This window comes from Oncorhynchus tshawytscha, linkage group LG19 (genome assembly GCF_018296145.1).
Source record: "Oncorhynchus tshawytscha isolate Ot180627B linkage group LG19, Otsh_v2.0, whole genome shotgun sequence".
Taxonomy (NCBI): domain Eukaryota; kingdom Metazoa; phylum Chordata; class Actinopteri; order Salmoniformes; family Salmonidae; genus Oncorhynchus; species Oncorhynchus tshawytscha.
Window position 1 is genome coordinate 52,112,195 of NC_056447.1, and position 19,550 is coordinate 52,131,744.

The 19,550-nt window shown below is 46.2% G+C and overlaps 1 pseudogene; it reads right to left on the minus strand.

Moving 5' to 3' along the window:
• Positions 1-1,479: 1,479 nt before the first annotated feature.
• Positions 1,480-19,550, minus strand: part of LOC112235817 — a 69,199-nt pseudogene continuing 51,128 nt past the window's right edge.

Here is a 19,550-nt window from a genome sequence, read left to right on the forward strand (position 1 = left end):
AGTCATTATCAACATCATATAATCGTTGTTGGAGTCATTATTGACATCATATCATCATTATTGGAGTCATTATCCACCTTATATAATCATTATTGGTCATTATCCACAGCATCATCGTTATTGGAGGCACTATTGGAATCATTAGCCACATTATCATCAATATTGGCGTCATTATCTACATTATATCATCATCACTATTTGAGTCAATATTGACATTATATAATCATTATTGGAGTTGCTATCAACATATCATCATTAATGGAGACATTATTGAAGTCATTATCAACATTATATCATCATTATAGGAGTCATTACCCACATTATATCATCAGTATTGGAGTCATTATCCACATTATATCATCAGTATTGGAGTCATTACCCACATTATATCATCAGTATTGGAGTCATTATCCACATTATATCATCAGTATTGGAGTCATTACCCACATATCATCAGTATTGGAGTCATCATCCACCTTATAACATATTATTGGAGTCATCACATTATATCATCAGTATTGGAGTCATTATCCACATTATATCATCATCATTATTGGAGTCATTATCCATATTATATCATCAGTATTGGAGTCATTATCCACATTATATCATCAGTATTGGAGTCATCATCCACCTTATAACATATTATTGGAGTCATTATCCACATTATAACATATTATTGGAGTCGTTATCCATATTATATCATCAGTATTGGAGTCATTATCCACATTATATCATCATTATTGGAGCCATTATCCACATTACATCATTATTATTGGAGTCATTGTCATCATATCATCATTATTAGAGTCATTATCCACATTATATTATCATCACAATTATTGTCATTATCCACATTATTGGAGTCATTATCAACATTCTAACATCAGTATTGGAGTCATTATCCACATTATACCAACATCATCATTATTGGAGTCATTATCAACATTAAATCATCATTATTGGAGTCATTATCCACATTACATCACCATTATTGGAGTCAACGACTATGACTCCAATAACAATGACTCCAATAATGGTGATGTAATGTGGATAATGATGATTTAATGTTGATAATGACTCCAATAATGATGATGTTGGTATAATGTGGATAATGACTCCAATACTGATGTTAACATGTTGATAATGACTCCAATAATGTGGATAATGACATATCATCATATCAACTGATGAACTGATGAAGATGATTTTATTTGCCATAATTTCATTTCCATAGTGAATGCTTTCACGAGCAATTATTATACATTTCCCCCAAAAAATGTAAGTACGGTATTTCATGGTATAAAAAACAGGTTAAAAGTCTGCAAAAAATATTTACAAGATGAACAATGTCTACAATAAATTCTGTATATTAGTTTAATTGAATAGAAAGTATGTCTTTACGCAGTTGTGTATAAAAACCAAACCATTAATTTAGTTTTAGTAGTAAAAATCCTCGATACATGTTTTCCTTTTCAATTTTAGCAATTTAATGTAACAAACACATTTAAATAACCGAACCATTTAAAAATGGTTAACCCACTTTCACTGCAGACTGATGCAGCTGTGGGTTTAGAACACAAAGAGGAATGTTCTCTATCCAAGGTCCCTTCTCCTCTCCTCCTTTCAAGGAATGACAGATGAAGAGGTAGACATCCTAAGAGCAGGGGTTCCCTTCATTAGTCCTTTATCCATAGAGGAACCCTAACCCTACAGCTACAGATGAATCCTAACCCTACAGCTACAGAGGAATCCTGACCCTACAGCTACAGAGGAATCCTGACCCTACAGCTACAGAGGAATCCTGACCCTACAGCTACAGAGGAATCCTGACCCTACAGCTACAGAGGAATCCTGACCCTACAGCTACAGAGGAATCCTGATCCTACAGCTACAGAGGAATCCTGACCCTACAGCTACAGAGGAATCCTGACCCTACAGCTACAGAGGAATCCTGACCCTACAGCTACAGAGGAATCCTGACCCTACAGCTACAGAGGAATCCTGACCCTACAGCTACAGAGGAATCCTGACCCTACAGCTACAGAGGAATCCTGACCCTACAGCTACAGAGGAATCCTGACCCTACAGCTACAGAGGAATCCTGACCCTACAGCTACAGAGGAATCCTGATCCTACAGCTACAGAGGAATCCTGACCCTACAGCTACAGAGGAATCCTGACCCTACAGCTACAGAGGAATCCTGACCCTACAGCTACAGAGGAATCCTGACCCTACAGCTACAGAGGAATCCTGACCCTACAGCTACAGAGGAATCCTGACCCTACAGCTACAGAGGAATCAGCTACAGAGGAATCCTGACCCTACAGCTACAGAGGAATCCTGACCCTAACCCTACAGCTACAGAGGAATCCTAACCCTACAGCTACAGAGGAATCCTGACCCTAACCCTACAGCTACAGAGGAATCCTAACCCTACAGCTACAGAGGAATCCCCTAACCCTACAGCTACAGAGGAATAACCCTACAGCTACAGAGGAATCCTGACCCTAACCCTACAGCTACAGAGGAATCCTGACCCTACAGCTACAGAGGAATCCTGACCCTACAGCTACAGAGGAATCCTAACCCTACAGCTACAGAGGAATCCTAACCCTACAGCTACAGAGGAATCCTGACCCTACAGCTACAGAGGAATCCTGACCCTACAGCTACAGAGGAATCCTGACCCTACAGCTACAGAGGAATCCTGACCCTAACCCTACAGCTACAGAGGAATCCTGACCCTAACCCTACAGCTACAGAGGAATCCTAACCCTAACCCTACAGCTACAGAGGAATCCTAACCCTACAGCTACAGAGGAATCCTAACCCTACAGCTACAGAGGAATCCTAACCCTACAGCTACAGAGGAATCCTAACCCTACAGCTACAGAGGAATCCTTACAGACTGGGGAAAAAGGTGTGACATTGTAAACATGACCTCTCCGGTATGGCAGACTGTAGGGACATTGACAGGATCAGCTCTTTAATATGTCATGCTTACCTCCGCTTCAGCCGCTTCTGTGGTAACGGTCTGAGGAGACATGAAACAGAGCATGTGTGAAGACAGGGTGTGTGTGTGTGTGTACACAGTACCAGTCATATATACAGTACCAGTCAAACGTTTGGACACACCTACTCATTCAAGGGTTTTTCTTTATTTTTTAAAACTATTTTCTATATTATAGAATAATAGTGAAGACATCAAAACTATGAAATAACACATATGGAATCATGTAGTAACCAAAAAAGTGTTAAACAAATGAAAACATATTTTATATTTGAGATTCTTCAATGTAGCCACCATTTGACTTGAGGACAGCTTTACTCTTGGCAACTGGCAGTTTCATTAAATAGTACCCACAAAACACCAGTCTCAACGTCAACAGTGAAGAGGTGACTCCGGGATGCTGACCTTCTAGGCAGAGTTTCAAAGGAAAATACATATCTCAGACTGGACAATAAAAATAAAAGATGGGCAACAGAACACAGACACTGGACAGAGGAAGATTGGAAAAAGTGTTATGGACAGACGAATCTAATTTTGAGATGTTCGGAGCACAAAGAACATTCGTGAGACGCAGAAAAAATGCAAAAGAAGCTGGAAGAGTGACATCATCTGTGAAGCATGGTGGAGGCAATGTGATGGTCTGGGGGTGCTTTGATGGTAGTAAAGTGGGAGAGTTGTACAGGGTCAAAGGGATCTTGAAGAAGGAAGGCTATCACTCCATTTTGCAACACCATGCCATACCCTGTGGATGATGCTGAATTGGAGGCAATTTCCTCCTACAACAGGAAAATGACCCAAAGCACAGCTCCAAACTATGCAAGAACTAGGGAAGAAGCAGTCAGCTGGTATTCTGTCTATATTGGAGTGACCAGCACAGTCACCAGATCTCAACTCTATTGATCTGTTGTGGGAGCAGACTGTCCGTATGATACGTAAGAAATGCCCATCAAACCAATCCAATTTGTGGGAGGTGCTTCAGGAAGCATGGGGTGAAATCTCTTCAGATTACCTTACCAAATTGACACCTAGAACGCCAAAGTTCCGCAAGACTGTACTTGCTTCAAATGGAGGATTATTTGATGAAAGCAAAGGACACAATTATAATTTCAATTAAAAATCATTACTTATGACTTTGTCAACTGTCTTGACTATTTTTCCTATTCATTTTGCAACTCAGTTCATGTATGTTTTCATGGAAAACAACAGCATTTGACCCCAAACTTCTGATATATACATTTATATTATTTTATACTAATAGAGTTGAAGTCGGAAGTTTACATACACTTAGGTTGGAGTCATTAAAACTTGTTTTTCAACCACTCCACAAATGTCTTGTTAACAAACTATAGTTTTGGCAAATCGGTTAGGACATCTACTTTGTGCATGACATAAGTAATTTTTCCAACAATTGTTTACAGACAGATTATTTCACTTATAATTCACTGTGTCACAATTCCAGTGGGTCAGAAGTTTACATACACTAAGTTGACTGTGCCTTTAAACAGCTTGGAAAACTCCAGAAAATTATGTCATGGCTTTAGAAGCTTCTGATAGGCTAATTGACATCATTTGAGTCAATTGGAGGTGTATCTGTGGATGTATTTCAAGGCCTAACTTCAAACTCAGTGCCTCTTTGCTTGACATCATGGGGAAATCAAAAGAAATCAGCCAAGACCTCAGAAAAAAAATTGGAGACCTCCGTAAGTCTAGTTCATCCTTGGGAGCAATTTCCAAACACCTGAAGGTACCACATTCATCTGTACAAACAATAGTATGCAAGTATAAACACCATGGGACCACACAGCCGTCATACCGCTCAGGAAGGAGACGTATTCTGTCTCCTAGAGATGAACGTACTTTGGTGCGAAAAGTGCAAATCAATCCCAGAACAACAGCAAAGGACATTGTGAAGATGCTGGAGGAAACAGGTACAAAAGTATCTATATTCACAGTAAAATGAGTCCTAAAACCTGAAAGGCCGGTCAGCAAGGAAGAAGCCACTGCTCTAAAACCGCTATAAAAAAGCCAGACTACGGTCTGCAACTGCACATGGGGACAAAGATCATACTTTTTGGAGAAATTTCCACTGGCCTGAGGAAACAAAATTATAACTGTTTGACCATAATGACCATCGTTATGTTTGGAGGAAAAGGGGGAGGCTTGCAAGCCAAAGAACACCATCCCAACCGTGAAGCACGGGGGTGGCAGCATCATGTTGTGGGGGTGCTTTGCTGCAGGAGGGACCGGTGCACTTCACAAAATAGATGGCATCATGAGGCAGGAAAAATATGTGGATATATTGAACCAACATCTCAAAACATCAGTCAGGAAGTTAAAGCTTGGTCGCAAATGGGTCTTCCAAATGGACAATGACCCCAAACATACTTCCAAAGTTGTGGCAAAATGGCTTAATGACAACAAAGTCAAGGTATTGGAATGGCCATCACAAAGACCTAACCTCAATCCTATAGAACCTTTGTGGGCAGAACTGAAAAGTGTGTGCGAGCAAGGAGGCCTACAAACCTGACTCAGTTACACCAGCTCTGTCAGAAGGAATGGGCCAAAATTCACCCAACTAATTGTGGGAAGCTTGTGGAAGGCTACCCAAAACATTTGACCCAAGTTAAACAATTTAAAGGCAATGCTGCTAATTGAGTGTATATAAACTTCTGACCCACTGAGAATGTGATGAAAGAAATTAAAGCTGAAATAAATCATTCTCTCTACTATTATTCTGACATTTCACATTCTTAAAATAAAGTGGTGATCCTAACTGACCTAAAACAGGGACATTTTACTAGGATTAAATGTCAGGAATTGTGAAAAAACTGAGTATAAATGTATTTGGCTATGGTGTATGTAAACTTCCGACTTCAACTGTAATATATATATATATATATATATATATATATATATATATGTGTGTGTACAGTTCCTTGAAATCTTGACATCCATTGGCCCGGCTGTGGAGACACCCATTGGCCGGCTTTGGAGACACCCATTGGCCCGGCTGTGGAGACACCCATTGGCCGGCTTTGGAGACACCCATTGGCCCGGCTGTGGAGACACCCATTGGCCCGGCTGTGGAGACACCCATTGGCCCGGCTGTGGAGACACCCATTGGCCCAGCTGTGGAGACACCCATTGGCCCGGCTGTGGAGACACCCATTGGCCAACATTATTTTTTTCTTTCGAGCCCCTCCCTGCCTAAACTCATCTAGCCCTGACCAGCCAGCCAGGTACAGGAGCTTCCGTTGCTCTTATTATAGACACGTTGTTCCTCTTTCGGTATTCATTTTCAGTCTTTTATACAGCAGGTCATTAACCTACAGTAACCTGATTTTCCCCCTTGCCGTGTATATGTGAGGACAGTGAAGTGAAGGATAGGCCTGCCCTGTACAGTGCTGAGAAGATTGTAATAGGGATAGTATGAGGAGGATCAAGCTGCTAACCTGTCACTCTGAGGGGCTATAGTGCCATCCGGTCTTCGCCAAGGTTACTTGGCCATGCAATTTAATGGTGAATATTTTCCCTAGTCCTGATGACAAGAGTCTAACACACCACCTTATACTCCTCTCAGTGGAGGCTGGTGGGAGGAGCTATAGGAGGAAGGGCTCGTTGTAAAGTCTGGAAGGGAATAAACGGAACAGTATCAAACACATGACACATATGGAAACCACATGTTCCATTAATTCCATAACAGTCATTACAAAGAGCCCATCCTCAGAAGGTTCCCTCCCACCAGCCTCCTCTGATTCCTCTCCAGCTTTAACATTTTAGTCATAGCCACTAGGATCAGAGCAGGTTGGGGCAGCGTAGGACACCTGCCTCGTCACATACAGAGAACACACATCTATCTCGCAAGAGAAATGGCAGCTTCCTGTCCTGGGTTTCTAGATGGAAGTCAAGGGATGGCGCCACCTGGTGGGGAGAAGGACTGTGCAGAGAGATGGCACAGAGTCGGGACAGGGGGCTTTCTGTGGCCACTCAAAGTTTTCATCTAATATCTAGCTAGAGAATACAGGTCTAGTTAGAGAAGTCAGGTCTAGACAAGAGAAGACAGGTCATGATGAGAGAAGACAGGTCTAGACAAGAGAAGACAGGTCTAGATTTTATTTCACCTTTATTTAACCAGGTAGGCCAGTTGAGAACAAGTTCTCATTTGCAACTGCGACCTGGCCAAGATAAAGCATAGCAGTGTGAGCAGACAACACAGAGTTACACATGGAATAAACAATTAACAAGTCAATAACACAGTAGAAAACAAAGGGGGGAGTCTATATACATTGTGTGCAAAAGGCATGAGGAGGTAGGCGAATAATTACAATTTTGCAGATTAACACTGGAGTGATAAATGATCAGATGGTCATGTACAGGTAGAGATATTGGTGTGCAAAAGAGCAAGTAAATAAATAAAAACAGTATGGGGATGAGGTAGGTGAAAATGGGTGGGCTATTTACCAATAGACTATGTACAGCAGCAGCGATCGGTTAGCTGCTCAGATAGCTGATGTTTGAAGTTGGTGAGGGAGATAAAAGTCTCCAACTTCAGCGATTTTTGCAATTCGTTCCAGTCACAGGCAGCAGAGTACTGGAACGAAAGGCGGCCAAATGAGGTGTTGGCTTTAGGGATGATCAGTGAGATACACCTGCTGGAGCGCGTGCTACGGATGGGTGTTGCCATCGTGACCAGTGAGCTGAGATAAGGCGGAGCTTTACCTAGCATGGACTTGTAGATGACCTGGAGCCAGTGGGTCTGGCGACGAATATGTAACGAGGGCCAGCCGACCAGAGCATACAGGTCGCAGTGGTGGGTGGTATAAGGTGCTTTAGTGACAAAACGGATGGCACTGTGATAGACTGCATCCAGTTTGCTGAGTAGAGTGTTGGAAGCCATTTTGTAGATGACATCGCCGAAGTCGAGGATCGGAAGGATAGTCAGTTTTACTAGGGTAAGTTTGGCGGCGTGAGTGAAGGAGGCTTTGTTGCGGAATAGAAAGCTGACTCTTGATTTGATTTCGATGGGAGATGTTTGATATGAGTCTGGAAGGAGAGTTTGCAGTCTAGCCAGACACCTAGGTACTTATAGATGTCCACATATTCAAGGTCGGAACCATCCAGGGTGGTGATGCTAGTTGGGCATGCGGGTGCAGGCAGCGATCGGTTGAAAAGCATGCATTTGGTTTTACTAGCGTTGGAGGCCACGGAAGGAGTGTTGTATGGCATTGAAGCTTGTTTGGAGGTTAGATAGCACAGTGTCCAATGACGGGCCGAAAGTATATAGAATGGTGTCGTCTGCGTAGAGGTGGATCAGGGAATCGCCCGCAGCAAGAGCAACGTCATTGATATATACAGAGAAAAGAGTCGGCCCGAGAATTGAACCCTGTGGCACCCCCATAGAGACTGCCAGAGGACCGGACAGCATGCCCTCCGATTTGACACACTAGATAAAGAGAAGACAGGTCTAGACAAGAGAAGACAGGTGGCAAACTACCTGCCCTCCAGGACACCTACACCACCCGATGTCACAGGAAGGCCATAAAGATCATCAAGGACAACAACCACCCGAGCCACTGCCTGTTCACCCCGCTATCATCCAGAAGGCGAGGTCAGTACAAGCTGGGACCGAGAGACTGAAAAACAGCTTCTATCTCAAGCCCATCAGACTGTTAAACAGCCACCACTAACATTGAGTGGCTGCTGCCAACACACTGACTCAACTCCAGCCACTTTAATAATGGGAATTGATGGGAAATGATGTAAAATATATCACTAGCCACTTTAAACAATGCTACCTAATATAATGTTTACATACCCTACATTATTCATCTCATATGTATATGTATATACTGTACTCTATATCATCTACTGCATCCTTATGTAATACATGTATCACTAGCCACTTTAACTATGCCACTTTGTTTACATACTCATCTCATATGTATATACTGTACTCAATACCATCTACTGTATCTTGCCTATGCCGCTCTGTACCATCACTCATTCATATATCTTTATGTACATATTCTTTATCCCCTTACACTTGTGTCTATAAGGTAGTAGTTTTGGAATTGTTAGCTAGATTACTTGTTGGTTATTACTGCATTGTCGGAACTAGAAGCACAAGCATTTCGCTACACTCGCATTAACATCTGCTGACCATGTGTATGTGACAAATAAAATTTGATTTGATTTAGACAAGAGAAGACAGGCCTAGTTAGAGAAGACAGGCCTAGTTAGAGAAGACAGGCCTAGTTAGAGAAGACAGGCCTAGTTAGAGAAGACAGGCCTAGTTAGAGAAGACAGGCCTAGTTAGAGAAGACAGGCCTAGACAGCGTCTGTTCCCCTTCTCAGTCCATGTTTTTCCTGTAGACTGGTGATTCAGTCACATACAAACACACACACACACACACACACACACACACACACACACACACACACACACACACACACACACACACACACACACACACACACACACACAAAGAAACACACACACAAAGAAACACACACACACACACACTCACTGACCTGTAGATGTTGGGGTCTAGCAGCAAGTCCTGTGGTAGCTGGGATAAGTGAACCACTTTGGTGTTCAGCTGAGAACGCTCCGTCTCGTTCACCCACACATCAGGCAGGCTGCAGGACAACACATGTGCATGCACCACACACACACACACACACACACACACGGAGAAAGACACAAAACATGTAGTCAGAGGATGGGCTTTGTCAGAGCAAGTGGTCTGAGAAAAAGAGGGAGAGAGATGTGGGGTGAGAGAGGAGGGACAGAGGGAGAGATGGACAAAGAGTCTCATTGAGCCAGCAGCACATGTTAACACCTTCCTCTGAACATCGAGTACATTTCCAGAAGTACCACGGCCTAGACCACAGGGACTAAACCTGACTGACTGACTGATGTGTGTGTGTAATCACACCATAGCTAACACACAGAGAGAGAGAGAGGGGGAGAGAGGGGGAGAGAGAGAGAGAGAGAGAGAGGGGGGAGAGAAAGAGGGAGAGGGGAGAGAGAGAGAGAGAGAGAGAGGGGAGAGAGAGAGAGAGAGAGAGAGAGAGGGGGAGGGGAGAGAGAGGGGGAGAGAGAGGGGAGAGAGGGGGGAGAGGGACAGAGAAAGAGAGAGAGAGGGAGAGAGAGGGGGAGAGAGAGCGGGACAGAGAAAGAGAGAGAGAGAGAGAGAGAGAGAGAGAGGGAGGGAGGGAGGGAGAGAGAGAGAGAGAGAGAGAGAGAGAGAGAGAGAGAGAGAGAGAGAGGGGGAGAGAGGAGAGAGGGGAGAGAGAGGAGAGAGGAGAGAGAGGAGAGAGGGGAGAGAGAGGAGAGAGAGGGGAGAGAGAGGAGAGAGGGAGAGGGAGAGGGAGAGAGAGAGAGAGAGAGGGGGAGAGAGAGAGAGAGAGACTAAGGGTGTGGGTGTTCCCATCCTCACACCTTTACATGTTCCACAGCCTCCCTGCGTCACAGAGGACTCGGAGCCCCTAAATCAACTCCAGTCTCTCCATCTCTTGCCAAATACACACTAGAGAGGTAGGCTGTTTTAGAAGGAAAGGGGTACACCACACCCCTACAGCAGGACCACGCCCTACAGCAGGACCACGCCCCTACAGCAGCTCCACGCCCCTACAGCAGCACCACGCCCCTACAGCAGGACCACGCCCCTACAGCAGGACCACGCCCCGCCCCTACAGCAGGACCACGCCCCTACAGCAGGACCACACCCCTACAGCAGGACCACACCCCTACAGCAGGACCACACCCCTACAGCAGGACCACACCCCTACAGCAGCTCCACACCCCTACAGCAGCTCCACACCCCTACAGCAGAACCACGCCCCTACAGCAGGACCACGCCCCTACAGCAGCTCCACGCCCCTACAGCAGCTCCACGCCCCTACAGCAGGACCACGCCCCTACAGCAGGACCACACCCCTACAGCAGAATCACACCCCTACAGCAGGACCACACCCCTACAGCAGGACCACACCCCTACAGCAGTGCTGAACCAGACTGTACCCACAGTGAAATCAGAGGAGAAGGGGACAAGAGGAGAGGAGGATGAGAGGAGAGGAGGATGAGAGGAGAGGAGGACGAGAGGAGAGGAGAGGGGGAGAGGGGGACAAGAGGAGAGGGGGACAAGAGGAGAGGGGGACAAGAGGAGAGGAGGGCAAGAGGAGAGGGGGACAAGAGGAGAGGGGGACAAGAGGAGAGGGGGACGAGATGAGAGGGGGACAAGAGGAGAGGGGGCAAGATGAGAGGGGGACAAGAGGAGAGGAGGACAAGAGGAGAGGAGGACAAGAGGAGAGAGGGACGAGAGGAGAGGGGGACGAGAGGAGAGGGGACACGAGGAGAGGACGAGAAGAAGGGGGACAAGAAGACAGGGAGACAAGAGGAGAGGGGGACGAGAGGGAGGGGGACAAGAGGAGAGAAGGACGAGAGGAGGACGAGAGGAAGGGGGACAAGAAGAAAGGGAGATAAGAGGAGAGGAGGACAAGAGGAGAGGGAGACAAGAGGAGAGGGAGACAAGAGGAGAGGGGGACAAGAGGAGAGGGGGACAAGAGGAGAGGGGGACAAGAGGAGAGGGGGACAAGAGGAGAGGGGGACAAGAGGAGAGGAGGACGCGAGGAGAGGGGGACAAGAGGAGAGGGAGGACGAGAGGAGAGGGGGACAAGAGGAGAGGAGGACAAGAGGAGAGGAGGACAAGAGGAGAGGAGGACAAGAGGAAGGGGGACAAGATGAGAGGGGGACAAGAGGAGAGGAGGACAAGAGGAGAGGAGGACAAGAGGAGAGGTAGACAAGAGGAGAGGAGGACAAGAGGAGAGGAGGACGAGAGGAGAGGAGGACAAGAGGAGAGGTAGACAAGAGGAGAGGAGGACAAGAGGAGAGGAGGACAAGAGGAGAGGTAGACAAGAGGAGAGGGGGACAAGAGGAGTGCAGAAAACTGAAACAAAGAGCTCTGCGAGTTGGCTGCACCCCTCCCTCCCTCCGCCCACCCTCTGCATTCCCCACCGTCACCACGTGCGTCATCACAGGAGCCCCCAGAGATACCCAGTCCCCCCCACACACACACACACACACACACACACACACACTCTCTCTCTCAGCAGGCGGCAGCCAGCCAAATCACTCTCACGCCTAGTCAGCCCGTTCAGTGGGAGGACACAGGTAACGATTCACACTCTGCTGTCCGCAGGCACAGATGGAGAACAAAAGGAGTGGAGAAAATGAATGAAAATAAAGAAAAATAAAGAGAGTTTTTGAGAAAGTTAGTGAATAGCTATTTGTACATTACTACAGATGTGAACTAGGGGTACGAAATGTAATCCTTCACGTTAAGAAAAAAAATCCCTAAATGAAAAACAAGTTTTTTTTTTCCCTTCACAAAATATAAATCACAGTGCAGTTATCACAAAACTAACACTAACAAGCCCCGATCCCCATCATAAAGGGATGTTTGGTTTCTTTTATAAAATAGGCCTGCCTAACACAACATTACCATAACGTTAGTGAGAAGAGATACACAGCATCATTCAAATTATTTTCCACAGATATGAAGCGTTCCACATGTCATCATTGTTAACAATAAAAATTTTAAAAAGTAATAATCAAGTGCTGATTACAGAAATGACTCCATTTCATTATATACAGCCATTGTCAATGGCCTACTTACGTTGCGAGGTCATTTGCTAAATGTTGGTTACGGCAAGCGCCAAATTTGAGCTAGGAGTCGTGCATCTCTCTCCTCAAATATCACTGTTTTATCAAGGTTTTACTCTCGTTTCAACAGGGCGCTATCCCCTTTTATAATGGGAGTTGTGACATACAGTCATTAGAAAGCTATAAGACTTTTTTAACCAGTAGATTCCCACATTTGGCACATTAGTGATCTTAAATTTGGTGAGCAGGCTTTTGTTAACATGAGACATGTCCCCTAGGCTAATCAACACGCAATTCTGACTACAGTAGGACCCTGGGTTGTCGGTATGCCAGGCAAGGGGTCCTGGGCAAGAAAAGGATGAGGACCCCTGTCCTACTGTACGACTGCGGTAAAACCTCCTTTCCCCTTAGCAGTCATAACACACAATAGGATTTGACGTTTTAACCCCCCCCCACCCTAAAAGCCAGTTTCAACGTGATTTTTCTCTCTCGATTTGTCACATTCCTAATGTGAACCAGGGCTTTGACTGAGAAGGGGGAGTGGTGTCCTAAGCCAAAAGCACCCCCCCCCCCACACACACACAGTCACAAACCCAACTCCCTATCCATGTCCTCTTGCCAATAAAACCCCATTGAGAATCTTTTGATACCGTATCTGAACTCAAATATCAAACACAACACTGCCCAGTGTTATCACGATACCAGAATTTGGACTTCGATACCGATACCAGGTTTAAGTACCACAATACTCGATACCATCACGATACTCAAGACTAAAACGATACCAGAACAAAGGCATATCCCCCCCCAAAAATGAAAGAAGCCCCAGAATGGCACTTGATCCAGACAGATGAACGTATCTGCTGCTCTGTTCAATCGCTGAGCTTCTTCTGAGTTACAATATCATTACATTAGCTTTATATATACATAAATGTAAGAATGTACAGCAATGTAAGCATTAATTAATAAATTATGCAATCATACTTAAAAAAAATATATATATTTCTATTTTCTATTTCACCTTTATTTAACCAGGTAGGCCAGTTGAGAACTAGTTCTCATTTACAACTGCGACCTGGCCAAGATAAAGCAAAGCTGTGCGACACAGACAACACATAGTTACTGTCACACCCTGACCATAGTTTGCTTTGTATGTTTCTATGTTTTGTTTGGTCAGGGTGTGATCTGAGTGGGCATTCTATGTTGGATGTCTAGTTTGTCTGTTTCTGTGTTTGGGACTGATACGGTTCTCAATCAGAGGCAGGTGTTAGTCATTGTCTCTGATTGGGAGCCATATTTAGGTACCCTGTTTTGTCATTGTGGGTTGTGGGTGATTGTCTATGTTAGTTGCTTGTGTCAGCATGGTTCGTATTATAGCTTCACGGTTGTTATCCGTTTATTATAGTTTGTATTCAGTGTTCAGTGCTTTCTTTTATTAAAAATCATCATGAACACACACCACACTGCATTTTGGTCCGCTCCTTATGACAATCGTGACAGTTACACATGGAATGGACAAAAAAGTTAGACAATCAATTAGAGTTTTTTTTTTAAACCAAAATTCTTACCAATCTAACTACATAAGAGGTACTAATTTATTTGAATGGTAAACCTCTATTGATAAACTGGGTAAATCAAGTCCTATCCACAATTCAGGCGAGGGCATATTTAAATAGGAGTGTGTGCTAGTGAGTTATCCAGAATGTTTTAGGATGCTTTAAATGTGTGCACTCATTAACCAGTAATGACATCAATCTTGACTCACTAGGAAGTCAGTTCGCTGAGGCAATAGATCATCTTTGGGAGATACGTGTGAAAGAGAGACCGAATAACTGAATGAATACAGTTTTTGGTGGAAATCAGATTTGAAAGCAGCATTTTGCATTATGGTGAACAAACAACAGTGAGTTAGTGGAGCTAACATGATGCAGCCCAGACTCCCAGTACAGGCTAGCAGTGAGTTAGTGGAGCTAACATGATGCAGCCCAGACTCCTAGACTAGCAGTGAGTTAGTGGAGCTAACATGATGCAGCCCAGACTCCCAGTATAGCAGTGAGTTAGTGGAGCTAACATGATGCAACCCAGACTCCCAGGCTAGCAGTGAGTTAGTGGAGCTAACATGATGCAACCCAGACTCCCAGGCTAGCAGTGAGTTAGTGGAGCTAACATGATGAAGCCCAGACTCCCAGTACAGGCTAGCAGTGAGTTAGTGGAGCTAACATGATGAAGCCCAGACTCCCAGTACAGGCTAGCAGTGAGTTAGTGGAGCTAACATGATGAAGCCCAGACTCCCAGTACAGGCTAGCAGTGAGTTAGTGGAGCTAACATGATGAAGCCCAGACTCCCAGTACAGGCTAGCAGTGAGTTAGTGGAGCTAACATGATGAAGCCCAGACTCCCAGTACAGGCTAGCAGTGAGTTAGTGGAGCTAACATGATGAAGCCCAGACTCCCAGTACAGGCTAGCAGTGAGTTAGTGGAGCTAACATGATGAAGCCCAGACTCCCAGTACAGGCTAGCAGTGAGTTAGTGGAGCTAACATGATGAAGCCCAGACTCCCAGTACAGGCTAGCAGTGAGTTAGTGGAGCTAACATGATGAAGCCCAGACTCCTAGACTAGCAGTGAGTTAGTGGAGCTAACATGATGAAGCCCAGACTCCCAGTACAGGCTAGCAGTGAGTTAGTGGAGCTAACATGATGCAGCCCAGACTCCTAGACTAGCAGTGAGTTAGTGGAGCTAACATGATGAAGCCCAGACTCCAGGCTAGCAGTGAGTTAGTGGAGCTAACATGATGAAGCCCAGACTCCCAGGCTAGCAGTGAGTTAGTGGAGCTAACATGATGCAACCCAGACTCCCAGGCTAGCAGTGAGTTAGTGGAGCTAACATGATGCAACCCAGACTCCCAGGCTAGCAGTGAGTTAGTGGAGCTAACATGATGAAGCCCAGACTCCTAGACTAGCAGTGAGTTAGTGGAGCTAACATGATGAAGCCCAGACTCCCAGTACAGGCTAGCAGTGAGTTAGTGGAGCTAACATGATGCAGCCCAGACTCCTAGACTAGCAGTGAGTTAGTGGAGCTAACATGATGCAGCCCAGACTCCCAGCCTAGCAGTGAGTTAGTGGAGCTAACATGATGAAGCCCATACTCCCAGTACAGGCTAGCAGTGAGTTAGTGGAGCTAACATGATGAAGCCCAGACTCCCAGTACAGGCTAGCAGTGAGTTAGTGGAGCTAACATGATGAAGCCCAGACTCCCAGTACAGGCTAGCAGTGAGTTAGTGGAGCTAACATGATGAAGCCCAGACTCCCAGTACAGGCTAGCAGTGAGTTAGTGGAGCTAACATGATGAAGCCCAGACTCCCAGTACAGGCTAGCAGTGAGTTAGTGGAGCTAACATGATGCAGCCCAGACTCCTAGACTAGCAGTGAGTTAGTGGAGCTAACATGATGAAGCCCAGACTCCTAGACTAGCAGTGAGTTAGTGGAGCTAACATGATGCAGCCCAGACTCCCAGGCTAGCAGTGAGTTAGTGGAGCTAACATGATGCAACCCAGACTCCCAGGCTAGCAGTGAGTTAGTGGAGCTAACATGATGCAACCCAGACTCCCAGGCTAGCAGTGAGTTAGTGGAGCTAACATGATGAAGCCCAGACTCCTAGACTAGCAGTGAGTTAGTGGAGCTAACATGATGCAGCCCAGACTCCTAGACTAGCAGTGAGTTAGTGGAGCTAACATGATGCAGCCCAGACTCCCAGGCTAGCAGTGAGTTAGTGGAGCTAACATGATGCAGCCCAGACTCCCAGGCTAGCAGTGAGTTAGTGGAGCTAACATGATGAAGCCCAGACTCCCAGTACAGGCTAGCAGTGAGTTAGTGGAGCTAACATGATGAAGCCCAGACTCCCAGTACAGGCTAGCAGTGAGTTAGTGGAGCTAACATGATGAAGCCCAGACTCCCAGGCAGGCTAGCAGTGAGTTAGTGGAGCTAACATGATGAAGCCCAGACTCCCAGTACAGGCTAGCAGTGAGTTAGTGGAGCTAACATGATGAAGCCCAGACTCCCAGTACAGGCTAGCAGTGAGTTAGTGGAGCTAACATGATGCAGCCCAGACTCCCAGTACAGGCTAGCAGTGAGTTAGTGGAGCTAACATGATGAAGCCCAGACTCCTAGACTAGCAGGGAGTTAGTGGAGCTAACATGATGCAACCCAGACTCCCAGGCTAGCAGTGAGTTAGTGGAGCTAACATGATGCAACCCAGACTCCCAGGCTAGCAGTGAGTTAGTGGAGCTAACATGATGCAACCCAGACTCCCAGGCTAGCAGTGAGTTAGTGGAGCTAACATGATGCAGCCCAGACTCCTAGACTAGCAGTGAGTTAGTGGAGCTAACATGATGCAGCCCAGACTCCCAGGCTAGCAGTGAGTTAGTGGAGCTAACATGATGCAACCCAGACTCCCAGGCTAGCAGTGAGTTAGTGGAGCTAACATGATGCAGCCCAGACTCCCAGGCTAGCAGTGAGTTAGTGGAGCTAACATGATGCAGCCCAGACTCCCAGGCTAGCAGTGAGTTAGTGGAGCTAACATGATGAAGCCCAGACTCCCAGTACAGGCTAGCAGTGAGTTAGTGGAGCTAACATGATGAAGCCCAGACTCCCAGTACAGGCTAGCAGTGAGTTAGTGGAGCTAACATGATGAAGCCCAGACTCCCAGTACAGGCTAGCAGTGAGTTAGTGGAGCTAACATGATGAAGCCCAGACTCCTAGACTAGCAGTGAGTTAGTGGAGCTAACATGATGAAGCCCAGACTCCCAGTACAGGCTAGCAGTGAGTTAGTGGAGCTAACATGATGCAGCCCAGACTCCTAGACTAGCAGTGAGTTAGTGGAGCTAACATGATGAAGCCCAGACTCCTAGACTAGCAGTGAGTTAGTGGAGCTAACATGATGAAGCCCAGACTCCCAGGCTAGCAGTGAGTTAGTGGAGCTAACATGATGCAACCCAGACTCCCAGGCTAGCAGTGAGTTAGTGGAGCTAACATGATGCAACCCAGACTCCCAGGCTAGCAGTGAGTTAGTGGAGCTAACATGATGAAGCCCAGACTCCTAGACTAGCAGTGAGTTAGTGGAGCTAACATGATGAAGCCCAGACTCCCAGTACAGGCTAGCAGTGAGTTAGTGGAGCTAACATGATGCAGCCCAGACTCCTAGACTAGCAGTGAGTTAGTGGAGCTAACATGATGAAGCCCAGACTCCCAGTACAGGCTAGCAGTGAGTTAGTGGAGCTAACATGATGAAGCCCAGACTCCCAGTACAGGCTAGCAGTGAGTTAGTGGAGCTAACATGATGAAGCCCAGACTCCCAGTACAGGCTAGCAGTGAGTTAGTGGAGCTAACATGATGAAGCCCAGACTCCCAGTACAGGCTAGCAGTGAGTTAGTGGAGCTAACATGATGCAGCCCAGACTCCTAGACTAGCAGTGAGTTAGTGGAGCTAACATGATGAAGCCCAGACTCCTAGACTAGCAGTGAGTTAGTGGAGCTAACATGATGCAGCCCAGACTCCCAGGCTAGCAGTGAGTTAGTGGAGCTAACATGATGCAACCCAGACTCCCAGGCTAGCAGTGAGTTAGTGGAGCTAACATGATGCAACCCAGACTCCCAGGCTAGCAGTGAGTTAGTGGAGCTAACATGATGCAACCCAGACTCCCAGGCTAGCAGTGAGTTAGTGGAGCTAACATGATGCAGCCCAGACTTCTAGACTAGCAGTGAGTTAGTGGAGCTAACATGATGCAGCCCAGACTCCCAGGCTAGCAGTGAGTTAGTGGAGCTAACATGATGCAACCCAGACTCCCAGGCTAGCAGTGAGTTAGTGGAGCTAACATGATGCAGCCCAGACTCCCAGGCTAGCAGTGAGTTAGTGGAGCTAACATGATGCAGCCCAGACTCCCAGGCTAGCAGTGAGTTAGTGGAGCTAACATGATGAAGCCCAGACTCCCAGTACAGGCTAGCAGTGAGTTAGTGGAGCTAACATGATGAAGCCCAGACTCCCAGTACAGGCTAGCAGTGAGTTAGTGGAGCTAACATGATGAAGCCCAGACTCCCAGTACAGGCTAGCAGTGAGTTAGTGGAGCTAACATGATGAAGCCCAGACTCCCAGTACAGGCTAGCAGTGAGTTAGTGGAGCTAAGATGATGAAGCCCAGACTCCCAGTACAGGCTAGCAGTGAGTTAGTGGAGCTAACATGATGAAGCCCAGACTCCTAGACTAGCAGTGAGTTAGTGGAGCTAACATGATGAAGCCCAGACTCCCAGTACAGGCTAGCAGTGAGTTAGTGGAGCTAACATGATGAAGCCCAGACTCCCAGTACAGGCTAGCAGTGAGTTAGTGGAGCTAACATGATGAAGCCCAGACTCCCAGTACAGGCTAGCAGTGAGTTAGTGGAGCTAACATGATGAAGCCCAGACTCCTAGACTAGCAGTGAGTTAGTGGAGCTAACATGATGAAGCCCAGACTCCCAGTACAGGCTAGCAGTGAGTTAGTGAAGCTAACATGATGAAGCCCAGACTCCCAGTACAGGCTAGCAGTGAGTTAGTGGAGCTAACATGATGAAGCCCAGACTCCCAGTACAGGCTAGCAGTGAGTTAGTGGAGCTAACATGATGCAGCCCAGACTCCCAGTACAGGCTAGCAGTGAGTTAGTGGAGCTAACATGATGAAGCCCAGACTCCTAGACTAGCAGTGAGTTAGTGGAGCTAACATGATGCAGCCCAGACTCCCAGGATAGCAGGGAGTTAGTGGAGCTAACATGATGCAACCCAGACTCCCAGGCTAGCAGTGAGTTAGTGGAGCTAACATGATGCAACCCAGACTCCCAGCCTAGCAG